The sequence below is a fragment of the Mauremys mutica genome, chromosome 17, assembly GCF_020497125.1.
Source record: "Mauremys mutica isolate MM-2020 ecotype Southern chromosome 17, ASM2049712v1, whole genome shotgun sequence".
In the NCBI taxonomy this organism is placed as follows: domain Eukaryota; kingdom Metazoa; phylum Chordata; order Testudines; family Geoemydidae; genus Mauremys; species Mauremys mutica.
In genome coordinates this window covers 10262161-10283467 of record NC_059088.1, presented here as the reverse complement: position 1 = coordinate 10283467, position 21307 = coordinate 10262161, and the positions used below count along the sequence as shown (strand labels likewise).

General features: G+C 48.4%; 1 pseudogene; it reads right to left on the bottom strand.

The window, feature by feature from the left end:
* Nucleotides 1-17049: 17049 nt before the first annotated feature.
* On the bottom strand, nt 17050-17915 carry LOC123351940 (annotated as a pseudogene).
* Between the last annotated feature and the right edge of the window lie 3392 nt (nt 17916-21307).

Sequence of the window (21307 nt, the reverse complement as noted above, 5' to 3'; positions counted from 1 at the left end):
GGAAATAGATTCAATTAGTGTAATGACCCAACCATTCCCAGTCTCTGTTTAGGCCAGTGTTAATTGTATCTAATTTGCATATTAATTCGAGTTCAGCAGTTTCTCTTTGGAGTCTGTTTTTGAAGTTTTTTTGTTGCAAAATTGCCACCTTCAAGTCTGTCACTGAGTGGTTAGAGAGGTTGAAGTGTTCTCCCACTGGTTTTTGAATGTTATGATTCCTGATATCAGAGGGGTAGCCGTGTTAGTCTGGTTCTGTAAAAGCAGAAAAGAATCCTGTGGCACCTTATAGACTAACAGACGTTTTGCAGCATGAGCTGTCGTGGGTGAACACCCACTTCTTCGGATGCAAGTGGTGGAAATTTCCTGGGGCAGGTATATATAAGCAAGCAAGAAGCAAGCTAGAGATAACGAGGTTAGATCAATCAGGGAGGATGAGGCCCTGTTCTAGCAGTTGAAGTGTGAAAACCAAGGGAGGAGAAACTGGTTCTGTAATTGGCAAGCCATTCACAGTCTTTGTTTAGTCCTGAGCTGATGGTGTCAAATTTGCAGATGAACTGGAGCTCAGCAGTTTCTCTTTGAAGTCTGGTCCTAAAGTTTTTTTGCTGCAGGATGGCCACCTTAAGATCTGCTATTGTGTGGCCAGGGAGGTTGAAGTGTTCTCCTACAGGTTTTTGTATATTGCCATTCCTAATGTCTGATTTGTGTCCATTTATCCTTTTCCTTAGAGACTGTCCAGTTTGGCCGATGTACATAGCAGAGGGGCATTGCTGGCATATGATGGCATATATTACATTGGTGGACGTGGAGGTGAATGAACCGGTGATGGTGTGGCTGATCTGGTTAGGTCCTGTGATGGTGTTGCTGGTGTAGATATGTGGGCAGAGTTGGCATCGAGGTTTGTTGCATGGATTGGTTCCTGAGCTAGAGTTACTATGGTGGGGTGTGCAGTTGCTGGTGAGAATATGCTTCAGGTTGGCAGGTTGTCTGTGGGCGAGGACTGGCCTGCCACCCAAGGCCTGTGAAAGTGTGGGATCATTGTCCAGGATGGGTTGTAGATCCCTGATGATGCGTTGTAGGGGTTTTAGCTGGGGACTGTATGTGATGGCCAGTGGAGTCCTGTTGGTTTCTTTCTTGGGTTTGATTCCTGATGTCAGATTTGTGTCCATTTATTCTTTTGCGTAGAGACTGTCCGGTTTGGCCAATGTACATGGCAGAGGGGCATTGCTGGCACATGATGGCATATATCACGTTGGTAGATGTGCAGGTGTACGAGCCCCTGATGGCGTGTCTGATGTGATTAGGTCCTATGATGGTGTCACTTGAATGGATATGTGGACAGAGCTGGCATCGGGCTTTGTTGCAGGGATAGGTTCCTGGGTTAGTGTTTATGTTGTATGGTGTGCGGTTGCTGGTGAGTATTTGCTTCAGGTTGGGAGGCTGTCTATAAGTGAGGACTGGCCTGTCTCCCAAGATCTGTGAGAGTGAGGGATCATCTTTAAGGATAGGTTGTAAATCTTTGATGATGCGCTGGAGAGGTTTTAGTTGGGGGCTGTAGGTGATGGCTAGTGGCATTCTGTTATATTCTTTTTTAGGCCTGTCCTGTAGTAGGTGGCTTCTGGGCAGGGGCGGCTCTAGGCACCAGCAAAACAAGCTGCTGCCTAGGGCGGCAAAATATAGGGGGCGGCAAAAGGCTGGGGCTGGGGCCCCCAGCTCATCCTGCCGCTGGGAGCGGAGGAGTGGCCCGTCCCCTGCAGCTGGGCAGGGCCGCGCTACCGGCTCCGCTTGGGGGAGGGGGGGGCCCCTTACCGGTAGCGCGGCCCCGCCTGGCTGCAGGGGATGGGCCGCTCCTCCTCCGCTTGTTCATGCGCCGGTCCTTTAAACAGCGCTGCAGCCGTCTGGCTCGGAGGGGCTGAGCTCCGCCCCGCTCCGAGCCGCGTGTGAGGGGGCGGGGCTGCGAGCTCCGGGCCGAGCGGCCCCGCCCCCTCCCCACGCGGCTCTGAGCAGGGAAGAGCTCAGCCCCCTGCGGAGCCATGCGGCTGCAGCGCTGTTTAGGACCCGGGCGCACGGTGAGCCGGGGTAAGCAGCCGGGGCCAGGGGGTTGGCTAAGGGGCAGGGAGTCCCGGGGACACTCAGGGGGCAGGGAGGGGGCACAGGTTCTGGGGGGGGCGGTCAGGGGCCAGGGAAGGGGGGGCTGGATTGGGGGGTCTCAGGTGGTTGTCAGGCACCCCCCAACCCCATTACCCCCCAGGCCCAGCCCTGACCCCCAGCTCCAAGTCCAGCCCCTCTGAGGTGGGCACCCCCCAAACCCATCCTCCCCACCCAGCCCTGACCCCCAGCTCCAAGCCCAGCCCCTCGGACCTGGGCACCCCCCTGACCCCATTCCCCCCACAGCCCTGACCCCCAGCTCTGAGACCAGCCCCTCTGAGCCAGACACCCCCCTCACCCTATTCCCCCCACAGCCCTGATCCCCAGCTCCGAGCCCAGCCCCTCTGAGCCGGACACCCCCCTGACCCCATTCCCCCCACAGCCCTGACCCCCAGCTCCGAGCCCAGCCCCTCTGATCCGGACACCCCCCTGACCCCATTCCCCCCACAGCCCTGATCCCCAGCTCTGAGCCCAGCCCCTCTGATCCGGACACCCCCCGACCCCATTACCCCCACAGCCCGGACCCCCAGCTCAGAGACCAGCCCCTCTGAGCCAGACACCCCCCTCACCCGATTCCCCCCACAGCCCTGACCCCCAGCTCTGAGCCCAGCCCCTCGGACCTGGGCACCCCCCGGCCCCATCCCCCTCACAGCCCTGACCCCCAGCTCCGAGCCCAGCCCCTCTGATCCAGACACCCCCCTGACCCCATTCCCCCCACAGCCCTGATCCCCAGCTCCGAGCCCAGCCCCTCTGATCCAGACACCCCCCTCACCCCATTCCCCCCACAGCCCTGATCCCCACCCAGCCGTGGGCAACAGCAGCACCACCTCCAGGCAGTGACAGCCCATTGGCACCAACCATCACCATCACCCAGCAACAGCCCATTATGTAATTGCAAATGTATACAGACCAGTAAAGCATTTAATGTTTTTAAATAATGTATTTGGTGTATTTTCAAATTATTACAAATTAATTTTCACTAGTTATTTTTTACATTTCCAAATACATGTTACTATAGTATTGCAACTTTTTTTTATGGAAGGGGCCCCCAAAATTGCTTTGCCCCAGACCCCTGAATCCTCTGGGCGGCCCTACCCAGTGCGTGTGAGGAGCCGGGGAGGGAGGGAAACGGGGTCCCCTGGAGCCGAGCCCGGGCTGCGATGGCGGCGAGGGGCTCCTGGAGTGTGTGAGGAGGTGAGCGTGGCTGGGTTCGTCGGTGCTGAGCCCGTAGCCCCGCAGCTGGAGATCCTCGCCTTCCTGCCCCCCGGGGCTGGGCCAGGGCACCGTGAGGCTGAAGAGCAGCAGGTCCGGGGGGCTCTCCAGGTCCTCGGCCGCCAGCATGTCGGGGTGAGGGCAGTGAGCGCGAACTGATCCACCTTGGCCACCAGCAGTGCTGCAAAGCCCAGGGAGGGGGCCGTTTTCTTTGCGCCACCCCGTAGCCGTGCCGCCACCTGGAAGTACTCCCGCTCCGTGCTGCCCAGCAGCTCCACCCGCATGGGGACGGAGTCGCAGCTGGGCCAGGGCTCGGCTGCAGTGTGCTGGTAGCGGATCCCACATTTGGGGGGGTGCCCAGTGTGGGGGCATCAGGGGGCGTGAGTGGGGGGGCACTGGTGGGCAGGGGGGTGCTCATGTCGGGGGGGGGGGGCAGCCAAAAATTTTTTTGCTTGGGGCGGCAAAAAACCTAGAGCCGGCCCTGCTTCTGGGTACTCTTCTGGCTCTGTCAATCTGTTTTTTCACTTCAACAGGAGGGTATTGTAGTTTTAAGAATGCTTGATAGAGATCTTGTAGGTGTTTATCTCTGTCTGAGGGATTGGAGCAAATACGGTTGTATCTTAGAGCTTGGCTGTAGACAATGGATTGTGTGGTGTGTCCGGGATGGAAGCTGGAGGCATGTAAGTAAGTATAGCGGTGTCATAAGTAGTTAGTTAAGGGTAAGTTCTACCTGTAAAGGGTTAACCCAGACCTGGTGAAACACCTGACCAAAGGACCAATCAGGGAAGAGAATTTGAAAATCCCAGAGAGCGGGAACTTGGGTCTCTGTGTTCTTTGTTCTGTGTTCTTAGCCGTCTGGAACTACACCAGCCCAGACGTTTAACCAAGTCTGCTCATCTTTCTGAACTAATTTCTTCTATTCAAGCTAGTGAGTATTAGAAGTACAGGGTAATTTCATATAAGAATCCTGGGTCTGCAATTCTGTGTGTTTGTATTGATTATTCGTAATTTTGCCTGTATTGTTTGTACTGAGGAAAAGGGAGAAATTTCTCCAGGGATTAATAAGATTAGACCCTATGAATGTCCATCTTGGATTCATAGAGATTGTGTATTTTTTCTCTTCTTTTTTTTATTCTTTTAATAAACTCTTTTAAGTTCAGGACTTGGTTAAGTTCCTTACCTGTGGATTCAGGGGAAGGAAGCTAGGCGCCACTCTGTGGAGACAAGGGTTGTCTCCAAGCAGAGAAAGCAGGGAAGGGAGAGGGAAGGAAAGGAATCTTCCTCCCTCTGTGCTTTGATCTGTGCTTCCCCGGGAAAGTCTCTGGAAGGAGGGGAGGGAGGGGGGAAGTGGGCTGCTTCCCTGTGTGTAGAGATTCAAGGAGCTGGAATCAAGGTATCTCTCTCTCCGGAGCAGGCTGGAGAGAGGGAAGAGAAGGGAGGGGGAAGGTTCCTCCTCTGTGAGTGGATCTGTGTTCCCAGGGAGTGTCTTTGAAGGGAGACAGGGGGGGACAGAGGGGTGTCTCGATTCACCGAAATAATCGAGTGGTGGCAGCGAGAAGGAACCCTACCCTAAGGGTTAGGGTGGTGTCAGAATACCTGCGGGTCCCCATCTTTGAACCCACAAGCTCAAAGGGGGGGTGAGATCCCAGGACAAGCGGTCAGTGGGTTTCCAGTATAGGGTGGTATTTATGTGACCATCGTTGATTAGCACAGTAGTGTCTAGGAAATGGACCGCTTGTGTGGATTGGTCTAGGCTGAGGTTGATGGTGGGATGGAAATTGTTAAAATCACTGTGGAATTCCTCGAGGGCTTCTTTTCCATGAGTCCAGATGATGAAGATGTCATCAATGTAGCGCAAGTGGAGTAGGGGCGTTAGGGAACGAGAGCTAAGGAAGCGTTGTTCTAAGTCAGCCATAAAGATGTTGGCATACTGAGGGGCCATGCGGGTACCCATAGCAGTGCCGCTGACTTGAAGATATATATTGTCCCCGAATGTGAAATAGTTGTGGGTGAGGACAAAGTCACAAAGTTCAGCCACCAGGTTAGCCGTGATATTATCGGGGATACTGTTCCTGATGGCTTGTAGTCCATCTTTGTGTGGAATGTTGGTGTAGAGGGCTTCCACATCCATAGTGGCCAGAATGGTGTTTTCTGGAAGATCACCGATGGATTGTAGTTTCCTCAGGAAGTCAGTGGTGTCTCGAAGATAGCTGGGAGTGCTGGTAGCATAGGGCCTTATCAGCAACTGAATTGCACATGTGCTGCCAACTACTGGCCAGGTGCTTTTACTGCCATCGTCAGCCCTGAGCCTTTGGATAACAGTCTATAGCAGTGGTTGTCAACCAGGGGTACGCAGAGGTCGTCCAGGGGTTACATCATCATCTTATCTAGATATTCATCTAGTTTTACAACAGGCTACATAAAAAGCACGAACATAGTCAGTTCAAACTAAAATTTCATACAATGACTTGTTTATACTGCTGTATATTCTGTCCACTGAAATGTAAGAAGACTATTTATATTCCAAATGATTTATTGTATAATTATATGGTAAAATAAGAAAGTAAACTATTGATCAGTACTACTGTGCTGTGACACTTGTATTCTCTGTCAGATTTTGTAAACAGGTAGGTTTTAAGTGTGGTGAAACTCGGGGGTACACAAGAGAAATGAGACTCCTGAAAGGGGTACAGCAGTCTGGGAAGGTTGAGAGCCACTGGTCTAAAGAGTATTTTCCCACTGAGCTGTGACCAGCTCTGGGGTGGGACATGGGGGATGTTTATACAGGTGACAGGAAGGAATTTGGGGAGGGTTGCTGTGAGGAGGGGGGGGTCACAATTTGTATAGAGGGGGGTGCTGACAGCCACTGAATCAAACTGGAAATCCTGTATATGATGGGAACCACTTCAAGCCAGGGACTGTGGCACCGATGGGTGGGACAGGGAAAAATCTGGGGAGGCTGCTTTGGGCAGCGGGGTCTGGGGGCCAGATGGATCTAGGGAGGCTGCTATGGGGAGCAGGTAGGGAAATGGGGGGCTGCTGTGGGAGGAGGAGCTGCTGTGGGAGGAACCTGGGGTAGGGGGCCAGGGGGAAGAGACAGATCTGCAGGGGCAGGGGTGCAGAATTGTGGATTTCACCCTGGCATTGAAGCTGGAAGGTTTAATCTCACTTTCTTACCTATGTCCTGGGGGAATCAGACACGGCACCTCAGAATTGATTCCCTCAACACACAAACTCCACATGCATCTCTCCCCGCCCCCACGGATGCTGTCTGGGGGCAGGAAGGTGTCTTCTCAGGGGAGAGAGTATGGGGGGTGGCTCAGTGGGGGTGGGAGATGCTCACAAAGCTGAATCTGCAAAGCCTCCAAAGCGGCCAGCTCCGTGCAAGCCTCAAACAGCTCGGCTCAGCTCTGGGGTCTCTTGTGAAGAAGGGTCTGAGATCCCGTCTGCAGAGATAGTCGCCTGCATCCAGGGCAGCCATAACCCGAGAGCAGGAGCTGAGCTACAGACTCATCATTGCATAAATTCAACCCATTCACACATGGAGACGCACCAGACCCAGCTTGGGCCCCCGAAGTGCTGCATTCCAAAATAATCTTCTTGCTGTTAGTTTCCCAAAGGAGCTAGTTATTCCGGTCTTGGTTAAAAAAAAAAGTTAAGGAATGATTGTTTACCCCCTTTCTTTTGAAATAATGGAATTTTTGTAATGGAATTTTGGGATGAGACCTTGTACAAAAGCAGCCACCACTGCTTGTTTGGCAGGTGTTTTCTGCATTATTTATGCCAGAATGTCTCCCAAACACTGGTTTAAGATGTTCCATATAATCAGCAGGGTTCTCTCCTTTGCTTTGTTTGCAAGCATTAATTTGAGTCCAGTCTATTCTTTTTGGGCATACGGTAAGGACACCAGTTACCAAATTGTTTCTATACGTAACTAAATTGTCATGACTAAGATCTTGGTCAGCCTAAGGCCAGTTGGCCTTTTAATAAAGGCAATCCAGCGTTTCCCTGGGTAGCATTGCTCTTAAAAGCTGATCCATGTCTGCCAAGGAAGGGTCTTAGCAACCAATGACCATCCTCAATTGTTCTTGAAATTCAATTAGATCTTCTCTTATTTTCAGAAATTTATCAATTAGATTATATAAATCCCAGGGAGACCATGGGTCATGCACAGTGACCATGACTCCTTGTCCCCACTCATTCAACCCTCCCAGGGGTTGTCGGAGAGGAAATATCGAGACCTCCTCAGAGGATAAGCCCTGGGTCTTCTGTATATCCCTAAGGATTGTCTTAGGTCTAGAACGATGTGCAGGGGGTGAATTTGCAACTTTGGGAGATTTTACAAGTTCTTTCAACATTTCAAATTGAGAAGACAAGCGTCGGATTGGCTCATCTTCTCCTTCTTCCGGGGCGGGGTGCCCTCTTAACTATTATTTGATCAGCTTGTCTAGATAGGTTGGCAATTTGAACCTCCTGAGAAGCCGAAGATGATGGTGAAGAAGTCGAGGGCCCTGAGGTGGGGGAAGTTAATGGTGTCTGAGATCCCTGGGAGGTGGACTCATCTTTATAGGGCTACGGAGGTGGAGTGGGAGATCTTTGAGCGATGGCCCCCGTTCCAACCTCCTCCATCCCCTCCCGGCGGGGATGCACCACTGCCTGACAGGACAAGGGTGGGGCAGGCCACTGTCTGTATTCCACAAATAAATCAATAAGTTCCTCAGGCGCAGCTGAAGGGGTAGATCTAAGAGACTGAACCTCTTGTTGAGGCCTTGAAGGGTAGAGGGACACGTGCTGGCCAGCAGAATTCTGGGCAAGGGTTAATTTTTCCTGTGTATCTTTTAAGTTTTAAGTTTCTCCTGGGAGTCCCTAAAACTCCTCATATGAGATTAATGGAGCCGTTTCTCTGTTTCCTCACACCAGTTAAAATATGCATCGAACTGATCTTGTGGTACGACGTTGGCAAAAAGCGCGCCACTGAGGTGCACAAGCTTATCCAGGTCGAAACTACTGTCTAAAGGGAAATGTAGTTTAGGGTCATCTCTCGTATGCCAGTTCCATTTTTTCAAAAATTTACAAGTGAGCGGACGGTAGTTCGAATACATATAAGCTGCAGGTGTGCCTCTTGGCGGGATGGCACTTCCTTTCGACTCTCCGGCCCCCATGTTTTCAGTTTGACAGATCAGATCACTTTCCCTCAGGTCTTTCATACAGGGAAAGTTTATTTAGGGCGTCCACGACTGTCTACACCCTCATCTAGCAAACGGCGTTGGCTAGTCTCAGGGAGCACAACGCCGCTTACTCAGTCGGGCGTTAGGACCCGTCAGTGGCTCATCAGAGCTCTCTAAGACGGGGAGGGAAAAGGGAAGAGGTTAGGGTGAAGGGAGTCTCCGTCAGTCTTGGTTCTGGAGCGGATAATGTCCCTTACTCCAGTCCAGAGGATTGAACAGAGCTCAGGGACCCTCTAAAGACGAGGGGAAAAGGACAGGGTCACGCAAACCTAGACCCAGGCAGGTCCCTTGCTGGGCAAGAGGAAACCTCGTCCTGGCCAAGGTCTTTTACTGACCTTTCTAAGGCGTGGTTGTTGGGCTGGCTTCCTACTACCCTCACTCACACCAGTCACCCGACCTTCACTTTCATCCTGGCACACAAATCAATAAAGAGGCCTATTTAGCCACACCCAGTGGCTCTTTCCGGGGAACAGATCAGAACAGAAGGGTGTCAGGCTGCCTGGTAGTAAAAGGGTCAGATCCAGCTTATAACTCACCCAACCCCGAGCCTACAGGCAAATCCTCCACCAACATCCCATGATAGAGATTTCAAAAGTTCTCCTACCTTTCAGATGGGCTCTGGGTTTGATGGGAGACTGCCCACGGTCCTCCGGTCTGGGGAAGTTATCTGTGGATCCCGGGCGAGCTCCCAAATTGTTGTCGAAAATTGACCACACAGTTGGTTTTGGATCAGACAGCCTGAGGCTCCTTTATTTTATGCGAGCATATAGGCAAGGAGAGTCAGCATGGCCCTTGCAAGGTGGCGAGCTGCTCTGCCTTCTGCAAATTTCTAGCCAGCTTATAAAGATTAAAACCACAGTCAAATTACACACACATTGTACATTAATTACCTTATTTGGAATATACTGCAAAATATGATGCATGTCAAAATCAAGCTGAACAATCAGTTTTCCATATTCGGCCTTTCCTGTTGTGGTTATTCCTAGTCTTGTTTTTGGTTTGACTTCTCTAATGCCTTCACTGTGGGTTTGTTTCACAAGCTTCGTTATTGGAAAGCAGCATCTTGGGACTTTCACTCCATGCCCCTTATGCACGCAAAATCATTGATCCTTTATCTTGGGATTTTTCCATATCACTCTGTCTTTCTATTCCCTTTATACAAAGAAGCAAGCTCAGCTAAGACTTTTGGGTCTATATACTTGACCAAAGCCCCAAAACTTTCCCTGGCAGTAGATTTTCCCTGACAACGCTGTCTATGCTGATGTGAGAGCTTCTCCCATCGACGTAGTTAATCCACCCCCACCCCCGCAAGAGGTGGTAGCTGAGTTGACAGAAGAAGCGATGTCTACACCAGGCGTTAGGTTGATATAACAGCATCACCCAACGGGGTGGTTTTTCCACACCCGCGAGTGACGTAGTTAAACCAACATCAGTTGCGAGTGTAGACCAAGCGAAAGGGAAGGTGACGGGGTGACTTGATAACAATTTCTGACAAGCAACTGACTTTCACGTATGTTGCCATCTACTGGCCAGGTGGTTTTATTGTCATCGTCAGCCCTGAGCCTTTGAATAAGGATTTATAGAAGTGGTTCTCAACCAGGGGCACATGTACCACTGGGGGTACTCAGAGATCTTCCAATCCAAGGGGTACATCAGCTCATCTAGATATTTGTCTAGTTTTACAAAGGTACCTCAAAAACACGAGCGTAGTCAGTACAAACTACAATTTCATACAGTGACTTCTTTCTACTGCTCTGTACAGGGCCGGCTCCAGGCACCAGCCGAGAAAGCTGGTGTTTGGGACAGCAGATTCCAAGGGGCGGCTTCTGCCCAAACCTTTTTTTTTTTTTGCGCTTCGCCGCTTCTGCCGCCCCTGCAGGATTTTTTCTTTTGGTTTGCTGCTCCTGCGGCCCTGTAGGGGGCGGCGGCGTGGAGGAGGGGAGCTGCTGGGAGCAGTGCCAGGTCTGCAGCAAGCCCGGCACGGCAGCCCGCATCCTTCCCTGCCTGCCCCCCGGAGCGGCGCGGAGACCTCCCAGCAGGCGGCGCGGCAGGAGGGGCCACATGGCGGGCGCCCCGCTTAAGGAAGCCCTGGCTGCCCCCTTCTCTATCCACCCCTCTTCGCCACTAGCTGGGGTGTGCACTCTGCTGCCTGGGGTCTGCAGGGCTGGGAGTCGCCCTGCACCCGCCGCCCTGCAGGTTTTTTTTTTTCTTTTTGGTTTTTTGGTTTTTCTTCCCTTTGCCACTCCAGCCGGCCTGGTGGTTTGTTTAACGTCCCTCCCCACACTTCGTTGCTCCGACTAGCTGGCAAGTTTCCTGGAATTCCTGCCCCCCCCTTGCTGCTCCAGCCGGGTGGTAGGTTGGTTTCCCGCCCCGCCCCCTCTTTGCTGTTCCCACCGCCATGCAGGTTTGTTTTTTTTTTGCTTGGGGCGGCAAAAAAGCTAGAGCCGGCCCTGGCTCTCTATACTGCCCACTGAAATGCAAGTAGAATGTCTATTTTCCAATTGATTTATTGTATAATTATATGGTCAAATGAGAAAGTAACCGTCTGCCAGTACTAGTGTGCTGGGACAGTAGTATTTTTATGTCAGATTCTGTAAACAGGTAGCTTTTAAGTGAGGTGAAACTTAGGGGTACCCAAGAAAAATGAGACTCCTGAAAGGGGTACAGTTGTCTGGAAAGGTTGACAGCCACTGGTCTATAGGGTCTTTTCCCTCTGACATGTGGCCACATCTGGGGTGGGGCATGGGGGCTGCTTATACAAGATACAGGGAGGAATTGAGCGGGGAGGGCTGTTGGGAGTCGGGTGGGGTCAGGGTTCCTGGAACAATTTGTATAGACCCACTGAATCAAAATATAAACCCTTTATATGATGGGAACCACGTCAATCCGGGGGCGGGGGGGAGATTCAGCCCCGATGGGAGGTTTGAAGGCTCAGAATTGGCAATGAAGAGACAGGACTAGATTTTTAAAAGTGCCTAAGGGAGTTAGATGCCAAATTCCCATTGATGTTAGGAGTTAAGCACCTAACTCACATAAATGCTTTTCAAAATCTCACCCGCAGAAGCCTAAGTCAATTAAATTACATCACGTAATGGCAGACAGCTAAAAAGTGACATTTAAGTTCTTAAATAGAAATGCTAGAAGTCAAAATGATAAGATGGGTGAACTCAAGTGCCTCGTATGAAATGAGGATTTCGGTACAACAGGCATCACAGAAATATCCCACAGAGCAGGTCGTGCTGGTGGGGGAGTGGCGCTATATGTGAAAGAAAGTGCAGAGTCAAAAATCTTAAATGAACCAAACTGTACCATAGAATCTCAATGGATAGTAATTCCATGCCTGAATAATAAGTATATGGCAGTAAGGATATCGTACAGACCACCTGAACCAGCATGGTGATAGCGACTGTGAAATGCTCAGGGAGATTAGAGAGCCTATTAAAATAAAAAACTCAATAATAATGGGGAGTTTCAAAGGTCCTCATATTGACTGGGTACATATTACCTCAGGACGGGACTCAACGATAAAGTTCCTTGACACATTTAAATGACATTTTTTTCCTCCTGATGACGATAGCTCATCTCAATTGATTAGACTCTGCCTGTTGGTATGCATACTTCCACCTTTTCATGTTCTCTGTATGTATAAATATCCCCTGTCTGTGTGTTCCATTCTATGCATCCGAAGAAGTGAGCTGCAGCTCACGAAAGCTCATGCTAAAATAAATTTGTTAGTCTTTAAGGTGCCACAAGTATTCCTGTTCTTTTTGCGGATACAGACTAACACGGCTGCTACTCTGAAACCATTTAAATGACTGTCTCTATTAGAGGCTTTCCCTTCACCCTCTCCCCCAGTTCTTGGCACGCAGACAGCAAGCAGCAAAAGACCAGAAGTCCAAAGTGCAGACAATGGGATGTTTATTAAGGTTAATTTCCAAGCAAGTATATTCCAAAGCCCTTCACACCAGTGGGGCTTCTCTCTACACACCGATAGAGTCTATTCCCCAGTGTCTTCCTTCCCAGCTCTGATACCGCAGAGCCTGGCCTGTGTCCCTGTTCTCCATTCCCTATTCCCGTTTCCCCCCTTAGCAAACATGATTCCAATTTCCCTTCCCCCCACTTCCTGTTTGGCCCCAGTTTATAGAGTAATATTCTCAACTACACCTTAACCGATCATTTTACTGAAATTTAACTAACCAATCCTAACAAATTGTAACATAATTCTCTAACCAATTATATCCCACTAACCTAATTAACTTACACCTAGCAAAGTTATAAAGCAGACAGAAACAATTAGAGAACCAGACAGATTAACAATAGAAAAGTAGGGGCCATTAAGATAAAACAATACAGAAATGAGGGTTTCACAAACACAACTAAAAGCAGCAAAGAGTCCTGTGGCACCTTATAGACTAACAGTCATATTGGAGCATGGGCTTTCATGGGTGAATACCCACTTCGTCGGAAGCATGTATTCACCCACGAAAGTTCATGCTCCAATACATCCGTTAGTCTATAAGGTGCCACAGGATTCTTTGCTGCTTTTACAGATCCAGACTAACATGGCTATCCCTCTGATACTTGACAACCACAACTATTGATTTCTTGCCAGACAGGATTTCTTGCCGTAATTTCTTGCCAGACAGGATGCTGTCAAACTAAGTTTTTTTTAACCATCTGTATCTAGTGGTGATGGGCACTATCAGGCAACAGCCCAATACACCCTCATTTCAGGGCTAGTCTACACTTACCTGCCGGGTCGACGCGGTGAGTTCAACTTCTAGGAGTTCGAACTATCGAGTCTAATCTGGATGCGATAGTTCGAACTCCCCGCGTGCTCCGGTCGACTCCGGTACTCCACCATTGCAAACAGCGGTGGCGGAGTCGACCTTGGAGCCGTGGACTTCGATCCCGTGGCGTCTGGACGGGTAAGTAGTTTGAACTAGGGTACTTCGAGTTCAGCTACGCTATTCACGTAGCTGAATTTGCGTACCCTAGTTCGACTCCCGCCCTTAGTGTAGACCTGCCCTCAGTGTGGCTGGTTTGGGATGTGAGGATGTGACCGTTCGCTTCCCACTTATGGCTGCCCCTGCTGCTTAGCCTAAGAACAAGGCCTCAGACTATCCTAGTGAAAGAAGGCTCAGACACAGGCAGACTGTGGTTTTGATTCATTGTTTTTATATCCCGGTAACTAGCAAAGTGATAAAAATGCACCTATGTTCTTAGAGTATAGGCCTGTACAGGCAGGCCTGGATATCAATATTTTAACAGCTTCTTGGAGCAGCTAGTTCTGGAACCCACAACAGGAGAGAAAATTCTTGATTTAGTCCTAAGTAGAGCACAGGATCTGGTCCAAGGGGTGAATATAACAGAACCGCTTGGTAATAGTCATCACAATATAATTAAATTTAACATCCTTGCGGAGAGGGAAACAACACAACAGCCCAACACTGTAGCCTTTAATTTCAGAAAAGAGAACCACACAAAAATGAGGAAGTTAGTTAAACAGAAAGTAAAAGGTACAGTGCCAAATGTGAAATCCCTGCAAGCTGCATGGAAACTTTTTAAAGACACCATAATAGAGGCTCAATTTAAATGTGACTAAACAACTGAGTAAAGAAGCTTTGAGAGGCAGAAAGGCATCCTTTAAAAAGTGGAAGATAAATCCTATTGAGGAAAACAGAAAGGAGCATAAACTCTGGCAAATGAAGTGTAAAAATGTAATTAGGAAGGCCAAAAATTCAAAAAGTAATAGCAAAAATATTCTGAGGAACATCAGAAGCAGGAAGCTGCTAAACAACCAGAGTGGCCACTGCACGATTGAGACGTTAAAGGAGCAGTCAAGGAAGATAAGGCCATTGCGGGGAAACAAAATGAATTCTTTGCATTGGATAAGCACGTGAGGGAGATTCCCAAACCTGAGCCATTCTTTTTAGGTGACAAATCTGAGGAAGTATCCCAAATTGAGGTGTCATTAGAGGAGGTTTTGGAACAAATTGATAAACTAAACAATAATAAGTCACCGGGACCAGATGGGATTCACCCAAGTGTTCTGAAGGAATTCAAATGTGAAATTGCAGGACTACTAACTAACAAAGAGTAGGAATAAATGGTCAGTTGTCAGAAAGGAGACAGGTAAATAACAGAGTCTCTACTAGGACTAGTGCTGTTCAACATATTCATAAACGATGTGGAGAAAGGGATGAAGAGTGCGGTGGCAAAATTTGCAGCTGTTACAAAACTACTCAAGATAGTTAAGTGCAAAGCAGACTGCGAGGAGCTACAAAGGGGTCTTACAAAACTGGGTGACTGGGCAACAAAATGGCAGATGAAATTCAGTGTTATTAAATGCAAAGTAATGGACATTGGAAACCATAATCTCAACTATACATATAAAAGGATGGGGTCTAAATTAACTGTTATCACTCAAGAAAGAGATCTCGGAGTCATTGTGGATAGTCCTCTGAAAACATCAATTCAATGTGCAGGGGCAGTGAAAAAATAAATGGTACGTTGGGAATCATTAAAAAATGGATAGATAATTAGACCGAAAATATCATATTGCCTCTATATGAATCCATGATATGCCCACATCTTGAATATTATGTTCAGATATATTCAATATATGAAGGCAAAAGACTCAAAAAGTAATAGCAAAAGTATTTTGAGGAACATCAGAAGCAGGAAGCTGCTAAACAACCAGTGCGGCCACTGCATGATTGAGATGTTAAAGGAGCAGTCAAGGAAGATAAGGCCATTGCGGAGAAAAAAAATGAATTCTTTGCATTAGCTGAGTATGTGAGGGAGATTCACAAACCTGAGCCATCTTGAATACTATGTTCAGATGTGGTTGCCCCATCTCAAAAAAGATCTATTGGAATTGGAAAAGGTACAGAAAAGGGCTACAAAAATGATTAGGAGTATGGGGCAGCTTTTGTATGAGGAGAGATTAATGAGACTGGTACTTTTCAGCTTGGAAAAGAGACGACTAAGGAAGGTTTTGATAGATCTCTATAAAATCCTGACAGGTGTGGAGAAAGTAAGGAAGGAAGTGTTATTTACTCCTTCCCATAACACAAGAACTAGGGGTCACCAAATGAAATTAGTAGTCAGCACTTTTAATACTAACAAAAGGATGTATTTCTTCCCACAATACACAGACAACCTGTGGAACTCTTTGCCAGAGGATGTTGTGAAGGCCAAGACTAATACAGCGTTATGTTATGTTATATTCTGATTGACTCTCAACGAGGTTCCTATGGGCCTAAACACTTAAAAATAGGACTTAGACACTTTTCAAAATGTTTTCATTTGTTTCATAGACCCGATGATCTTCAAGAAACACAGGAGAGAAAGCTCCACTGGGACCGAAGATGACATGATGAGAAGAATAATGACACAAAGATGCAGAAAAGGACAGGCCATAAAGAAACAAATGCTCCAAAAAGATCTAAATATGAACAAAGATGACATGATGAGAAGAATAAGCATATGAAGACAGAGAAAAGGCCGTATAAAGAACCAAATGCCCCAAAATGATCTAAAAATGAACAAAACCATGACTCTGATATACTTTGTAAAAATGACAGATTCACAGATTCCAGGCTGGAAGGGACCATTGTGGTCATGTCATCTGACCTCCCTGAGCACAAGGACCAAAGAACTGCCCCAAAATCATTCCTAGAGCAGAGCTCTTAGAAAAACATCCCAGCTTGATTAAAAATTGGCAGTGATGGAGGATCCACCAGGATTCTTGGGAAATTGCTCCAATGGTCAGTTACTCTGACCATTAAAAATGTGCACCTCATTTCCAGTCTGAATTTGTCTAGGTTCAACTTCTGTTCACTGGATTGTGTTAGACCAGGGTTAGACATCCTATTGCACACGTGCCGAAGGAGGCACAGAAGCTGATTTTCAATGGCACTCACATTGCCCGGGTCCTGGCCACCGGTCCGGGGGGCTCTGCATTTTAATTTAATTTTAAATGAAACTTCTTAAACATTTGAAAAACCTTATTTACTTTACATACAACAATAGTTTAGTCATATATTATAGACCTTCTAAAAACGTTAAAATGTATTACCAGCACGTAAAACCTTCAATTAGAATGAATAAATGAAGACTCAGCACACCACTTCTGAAAGGTTGCTGACCCCTGTGTTAGACCTTCCTCTGCTAGATTTAAGAGCCCGTTATTAAATATTTGTTCCCCATGTAGGGACTTACAGACTGTAATCAAGTCACGCCTTCACCTTCTCTTTGTTAAGCTAAATAGATTGTGCTCCTTGAATTTCTCCCTGTAAGGCAGGTTTTCTTATCCAGTAATCATTCTCGTGGCTCTTCTATGAGTCAGGCCAAAAAATTTACTTGCTAAAAAAAAGAATTTGGGGATCAAGAGGAAGTTACATGTCCCAGCAAACAGAATTCTTTCTCCATGCAAATATCAACAATTCCATCCATTTCCCTATCCAACCAACTCTGACCCCAAGTTTTCGGTGGTTTGGGGGTTGTGTACATGATGCTGGTACCTCAGAAACTCTTCCTCCATGGTGAGATACAAGATGGGGTTGAGGCAGCTGCTGAAATATGTCAGGACATAAGCAAAAGCCCTTCCTCTGTTCAAAAGAGATAGACGGTACTTAGCTGACATCAACAAGAAGTAGAAGATGTGATACGGCAGCCAGCAGAGGAAAAAGGTTGGGATCAAGCCAAGAAGGATCTTGAGTGGCTTGGTGGACTGGATCAGCCTGTTCCTTCTCAGCTTGGCAACTAGAATGATGTAGAAGGCTGGGATCAAGATCAAGGCTAATGGGATCAGAAACCCGACCAGGAACTGGATCGAAACAGCGGCCTTCACCCTCCCTTCATCCCCTCGGAAATTCATGCTGGTGCTGGCAGATGAGAGGAGGGATTCCCAGAGATCACCATATCGCAAGCTGAACCCAAGAGACAGGGCCCACAAGCCCAAAACCATAATGAAAGCCAAGCGGGGCGTGCGGTAGTTCTGGGCCCACTCAGGGCACGCCACGAGGATGCAGCGATCAACACTGAGAGTGGTGAGGAAGAAGGCGCTGGAGAACATGTGGAAGGAGGTGATGGTGCTGCTCAGCATATTGGCCCAATCTAAGTCCAGGATGAAGAAGGAGGTGAATCTGAGAGGCAGGAAAATGATGAAGATGAAATCAATCAAGGCCCTAACCAGAACCACACGGCGCTGGCCGTCCTCTCCACACGCCAGCTGGCGATGAAGAGGACGTAGCTGTTCAATGGCACCCCGGTGAGGAAGGCCACGCCACACAGCATCAGGAAGGGAACTTGGAGGTATTCCATTCTTGGAAGAGGTACAGTCACTATATCCCCTCCTCCTCCTCACGGCTCGGCTTGGGCAGCGCAGACGTTGTGCTGAGCAAAGGAAGGAAGAGCAATGAAAAGGGCTCTAGGAGAGGACACAGACAGAGAGAGACTCTTCTCAGGGTTGATAAACTCCTCAGATCCTGAGCTGAACTCAGATAGGATCACATCCTTGTAGGCCAATGGCACCAATGCTTCGAAGATCTTTGGAGCAGAGAGTTAGAAAGAACCACAAAGGTCATATCGTCTAACTTCCTGCCAAGATGCAGGATTTGTTGTGTCTATTCTCTGCCCAAATGGTTTTTGTTTTGCCTCTGACCTCTGACAACAGGCCTCACAAATAATTTCAACCGGTTCTAACCATAGGGGATGAGGGGAGGGGTTGGGGGCCACTGGAAGGGGGGATATCTAGGGGCAGTGGCGTGTGGGCAGGACAGAAGGAGATCCAGTGAGGAAGCTGGGGGGGTTGCCTCATTACCTTACCTGTGTCTTGGAGGACGCAGCGTCTCAGAGACAACCCCCGTCCAAGGTCCCCAACGCGACGCCTGCAGCTCTCCCAGACTGGCTCAGCCCGAAGGAGGAAGCTGTTCATGTGGGGCGGGGAGAACAATGAGTGGAGATCACAGGATGCAGCTGGGTCCGAATACTTCTGCAAAGTCAGGAAGGCCTCCGACACCCACAGCTACATGCAGATGTTATGTTAACCTGAAGCTCCTGTTAGAATATAGATATCCAGGCCTGCCTGTAAAGGCCTAGACTTTAAGAACTTAGGTGTATTTTTACCACTTAGCTAGTTACAGGGGTATAAAAACAAAGAATCAAAATCACAGTCCGCCTGTGTATGGGCCTTCTCTCACTAGGATAATTCATTAATGATCTGGATGATGGCGTGGATTGCACCCTCAGAAGTTTGCAGAAGACACTAAACTGGGAGGAGTCGTAGATACGCTAGAGGGTAGGGATAGGACACAAAGGGACCTTGACAAATTAGAGGATTGGGCCAAAAGAAACCTGATGAGGTTCAACAAGGACAAGTGAAGAGTCCTGCATTTAGGAATGAAGAATCCCTTGCACTGCTACAGACTAGGGGCTGAGTGGCTACGCAGCAGTTCTGCAGAAAAGGACCTAGGGGTTACTGTGAACAAGAAGCTGGATATGAGTCAACAGTGTGCCCTTGTTGCCAAGAAGGCTACTGGCATTTTGGGCTGTATAAGTAGTAGTGTTGCCAGCAGATCGAGGGCTGTGATTATTCTCCTCTATTTGACATTGGTGAGGCCTCATCTGGAGTCCTGTGTCCAGTTTAGGGCCCCACACTACAAGAAGAATGTGGAAAAATTGAAGAGTCCAGTGGAGGGCAACAAAAATGATTAGGGGGCTGGAGCACATGATTTATGGGAAGAGGCTGAGGGAAGTGGGATTATTTAGTCTGCAGAATAGAGGAAGAATGTTGGGGTATTTGGTAGCTGCTTTCCAAAGAAGATGGATTTAGACTGTTCTCAGTGGTAGAAGATGACAGAACAAGGAGCAATGGTCTCAAGTTGCAGTGCGGGAGGTTTAGGTTGGATATTAGGAAAAACCTTTTCACTAGGAGGGTGGTGAAGCACTGGAATGGGTTCCCTAGGGAGGTGATGGAATCTCCTTCCTTAGAGGTTTTTAAGGTCGGGCTTGACAAAGCCTTGGCTGGGATGATTTAGTTGGGGATTGGTCCTGCTTTGAGCAGGGGGTTGGACTAGATAAACTCCTGACGTCTCTTCCAACCCTGATATTCTATGATTCTATGATAGTCTGAGGCCTGGTTCTTAGGCTAAGGCCTTTGGCTAAGCAGCAGGAGCAGCCCTAAGCTGGGAAGGGAAGGGTCACATCCTGAAATCCCAAACCCGGCACACTGAAATAAGGGGGTATTGGGCTGTTAGGAAGACAATCCTGTCCTGATAGTGCACACCACCGCCAGATAAAGAAACAGATCTTGAGATGGTTAAAGAAAACTTAGCTGATAGCACCCTGTCTGGCAAGAAATCACTTCTCAATGGTTGTGGTTGTGAAACCCTCATTTCTGTCTGTTTTATCTTTATGGCCCTCACTTTTCTATTGTTAATCTGTCTGGTTCTCTACTTGTTTCTGTTTGCTGTATAATTAATTTTGCTAGGTGTAGATTATTGAGGGTAGTGGGATACAATTGGTTAGAGAATTATTTTACAATATGTTAGGATTGGTTCAGTAAAATGATTGGTTAAGGTGTAGCTGCGAATATTACTATATAAATTGAGGTCAAACAGGAAGTGGGGGGAAGGGAAATTGGAATCACGGTTGCTGGACATTAACTGCTGGTCATTTGCTGCCTGCTGTCTGCGTGACAAGAACCAGGGAAGCGGGAAGGTGGAGAGAAACCCCTCTGACAGCTCCCCTCACTCTGCTGGTCCCTAGCAAGGTGTCTGCATTACGCTGTCCACACCCATGGGCCGTCGGGCAGGGCCCCCATCGGAGAGCCGGGGCTGAGACAGTCATGTCCAGCTGACTCCCCCGTGCAAGGTCCCAGGAGCAGAGACGCCAGCTGGGACTCTGCTCTCCAGGCACTCCTGGCTGAGGAAAGTGAACAGAGCCCCGCTGGGAGTAGGACGCGTGAGAGTCTCAGCCCTGCCTTTCGTGCAGGGAACCCACCCTCGCCTGGGTCATGTTACAGACCAGCCAAGGCTAAGGAAGCCCTCACTCTGTGCTGGAGACCACACAAACCACAGCGCAGCCTGCATCCTGCCTCTGTCATTTGCCTGGAGGCCTCAGGTATGGGGCCATTTTTCAGCTCAACATTGTCCCTGCCAGCAGGTATATGGGATCTTGGGGAACAATTACCACACAGGTGGGGTGCAAAATAAACTTTATTAAGAAAATACAAAACACGGAAAATTCAATAGTGAGGGGTATGGGGTTGTTAAGGTAGACAATTGGGGAGGGGTTTCTTTTTGGTGAACAGTAAGGGGGTTTCAATAGTGAGGTACAACACAGTAGGATACAATACCGTGGGTAATCAGTTAACACTGAGGTATAAATGTAACAGGTAGCTAGCGATTTCTATGTAAGAAGGTGTGTCACAGCAGCATATAACCAACTAACAGTTATGGATAAAATGTGTTAAATAACAAACAATTTTAGGTAGAAATGTGTCACAGTGGTGTAATGCAGAATGTGAGGGGTGTCAGAGAGGAAAAAGTAACCAATGGGGTTTTGTGCTAGACCTCAGCAATACAATTGAGGTTTGGCAGTAGGAGCACAGAGACACAGACACACAGAGAACAAGCAGGCTAGGAAGACACAGAGAACAAGCAGGCTAGGAAGACACAGAGAACAAGCAGTCTGTAAGTTTAAGCAGCAAGGAC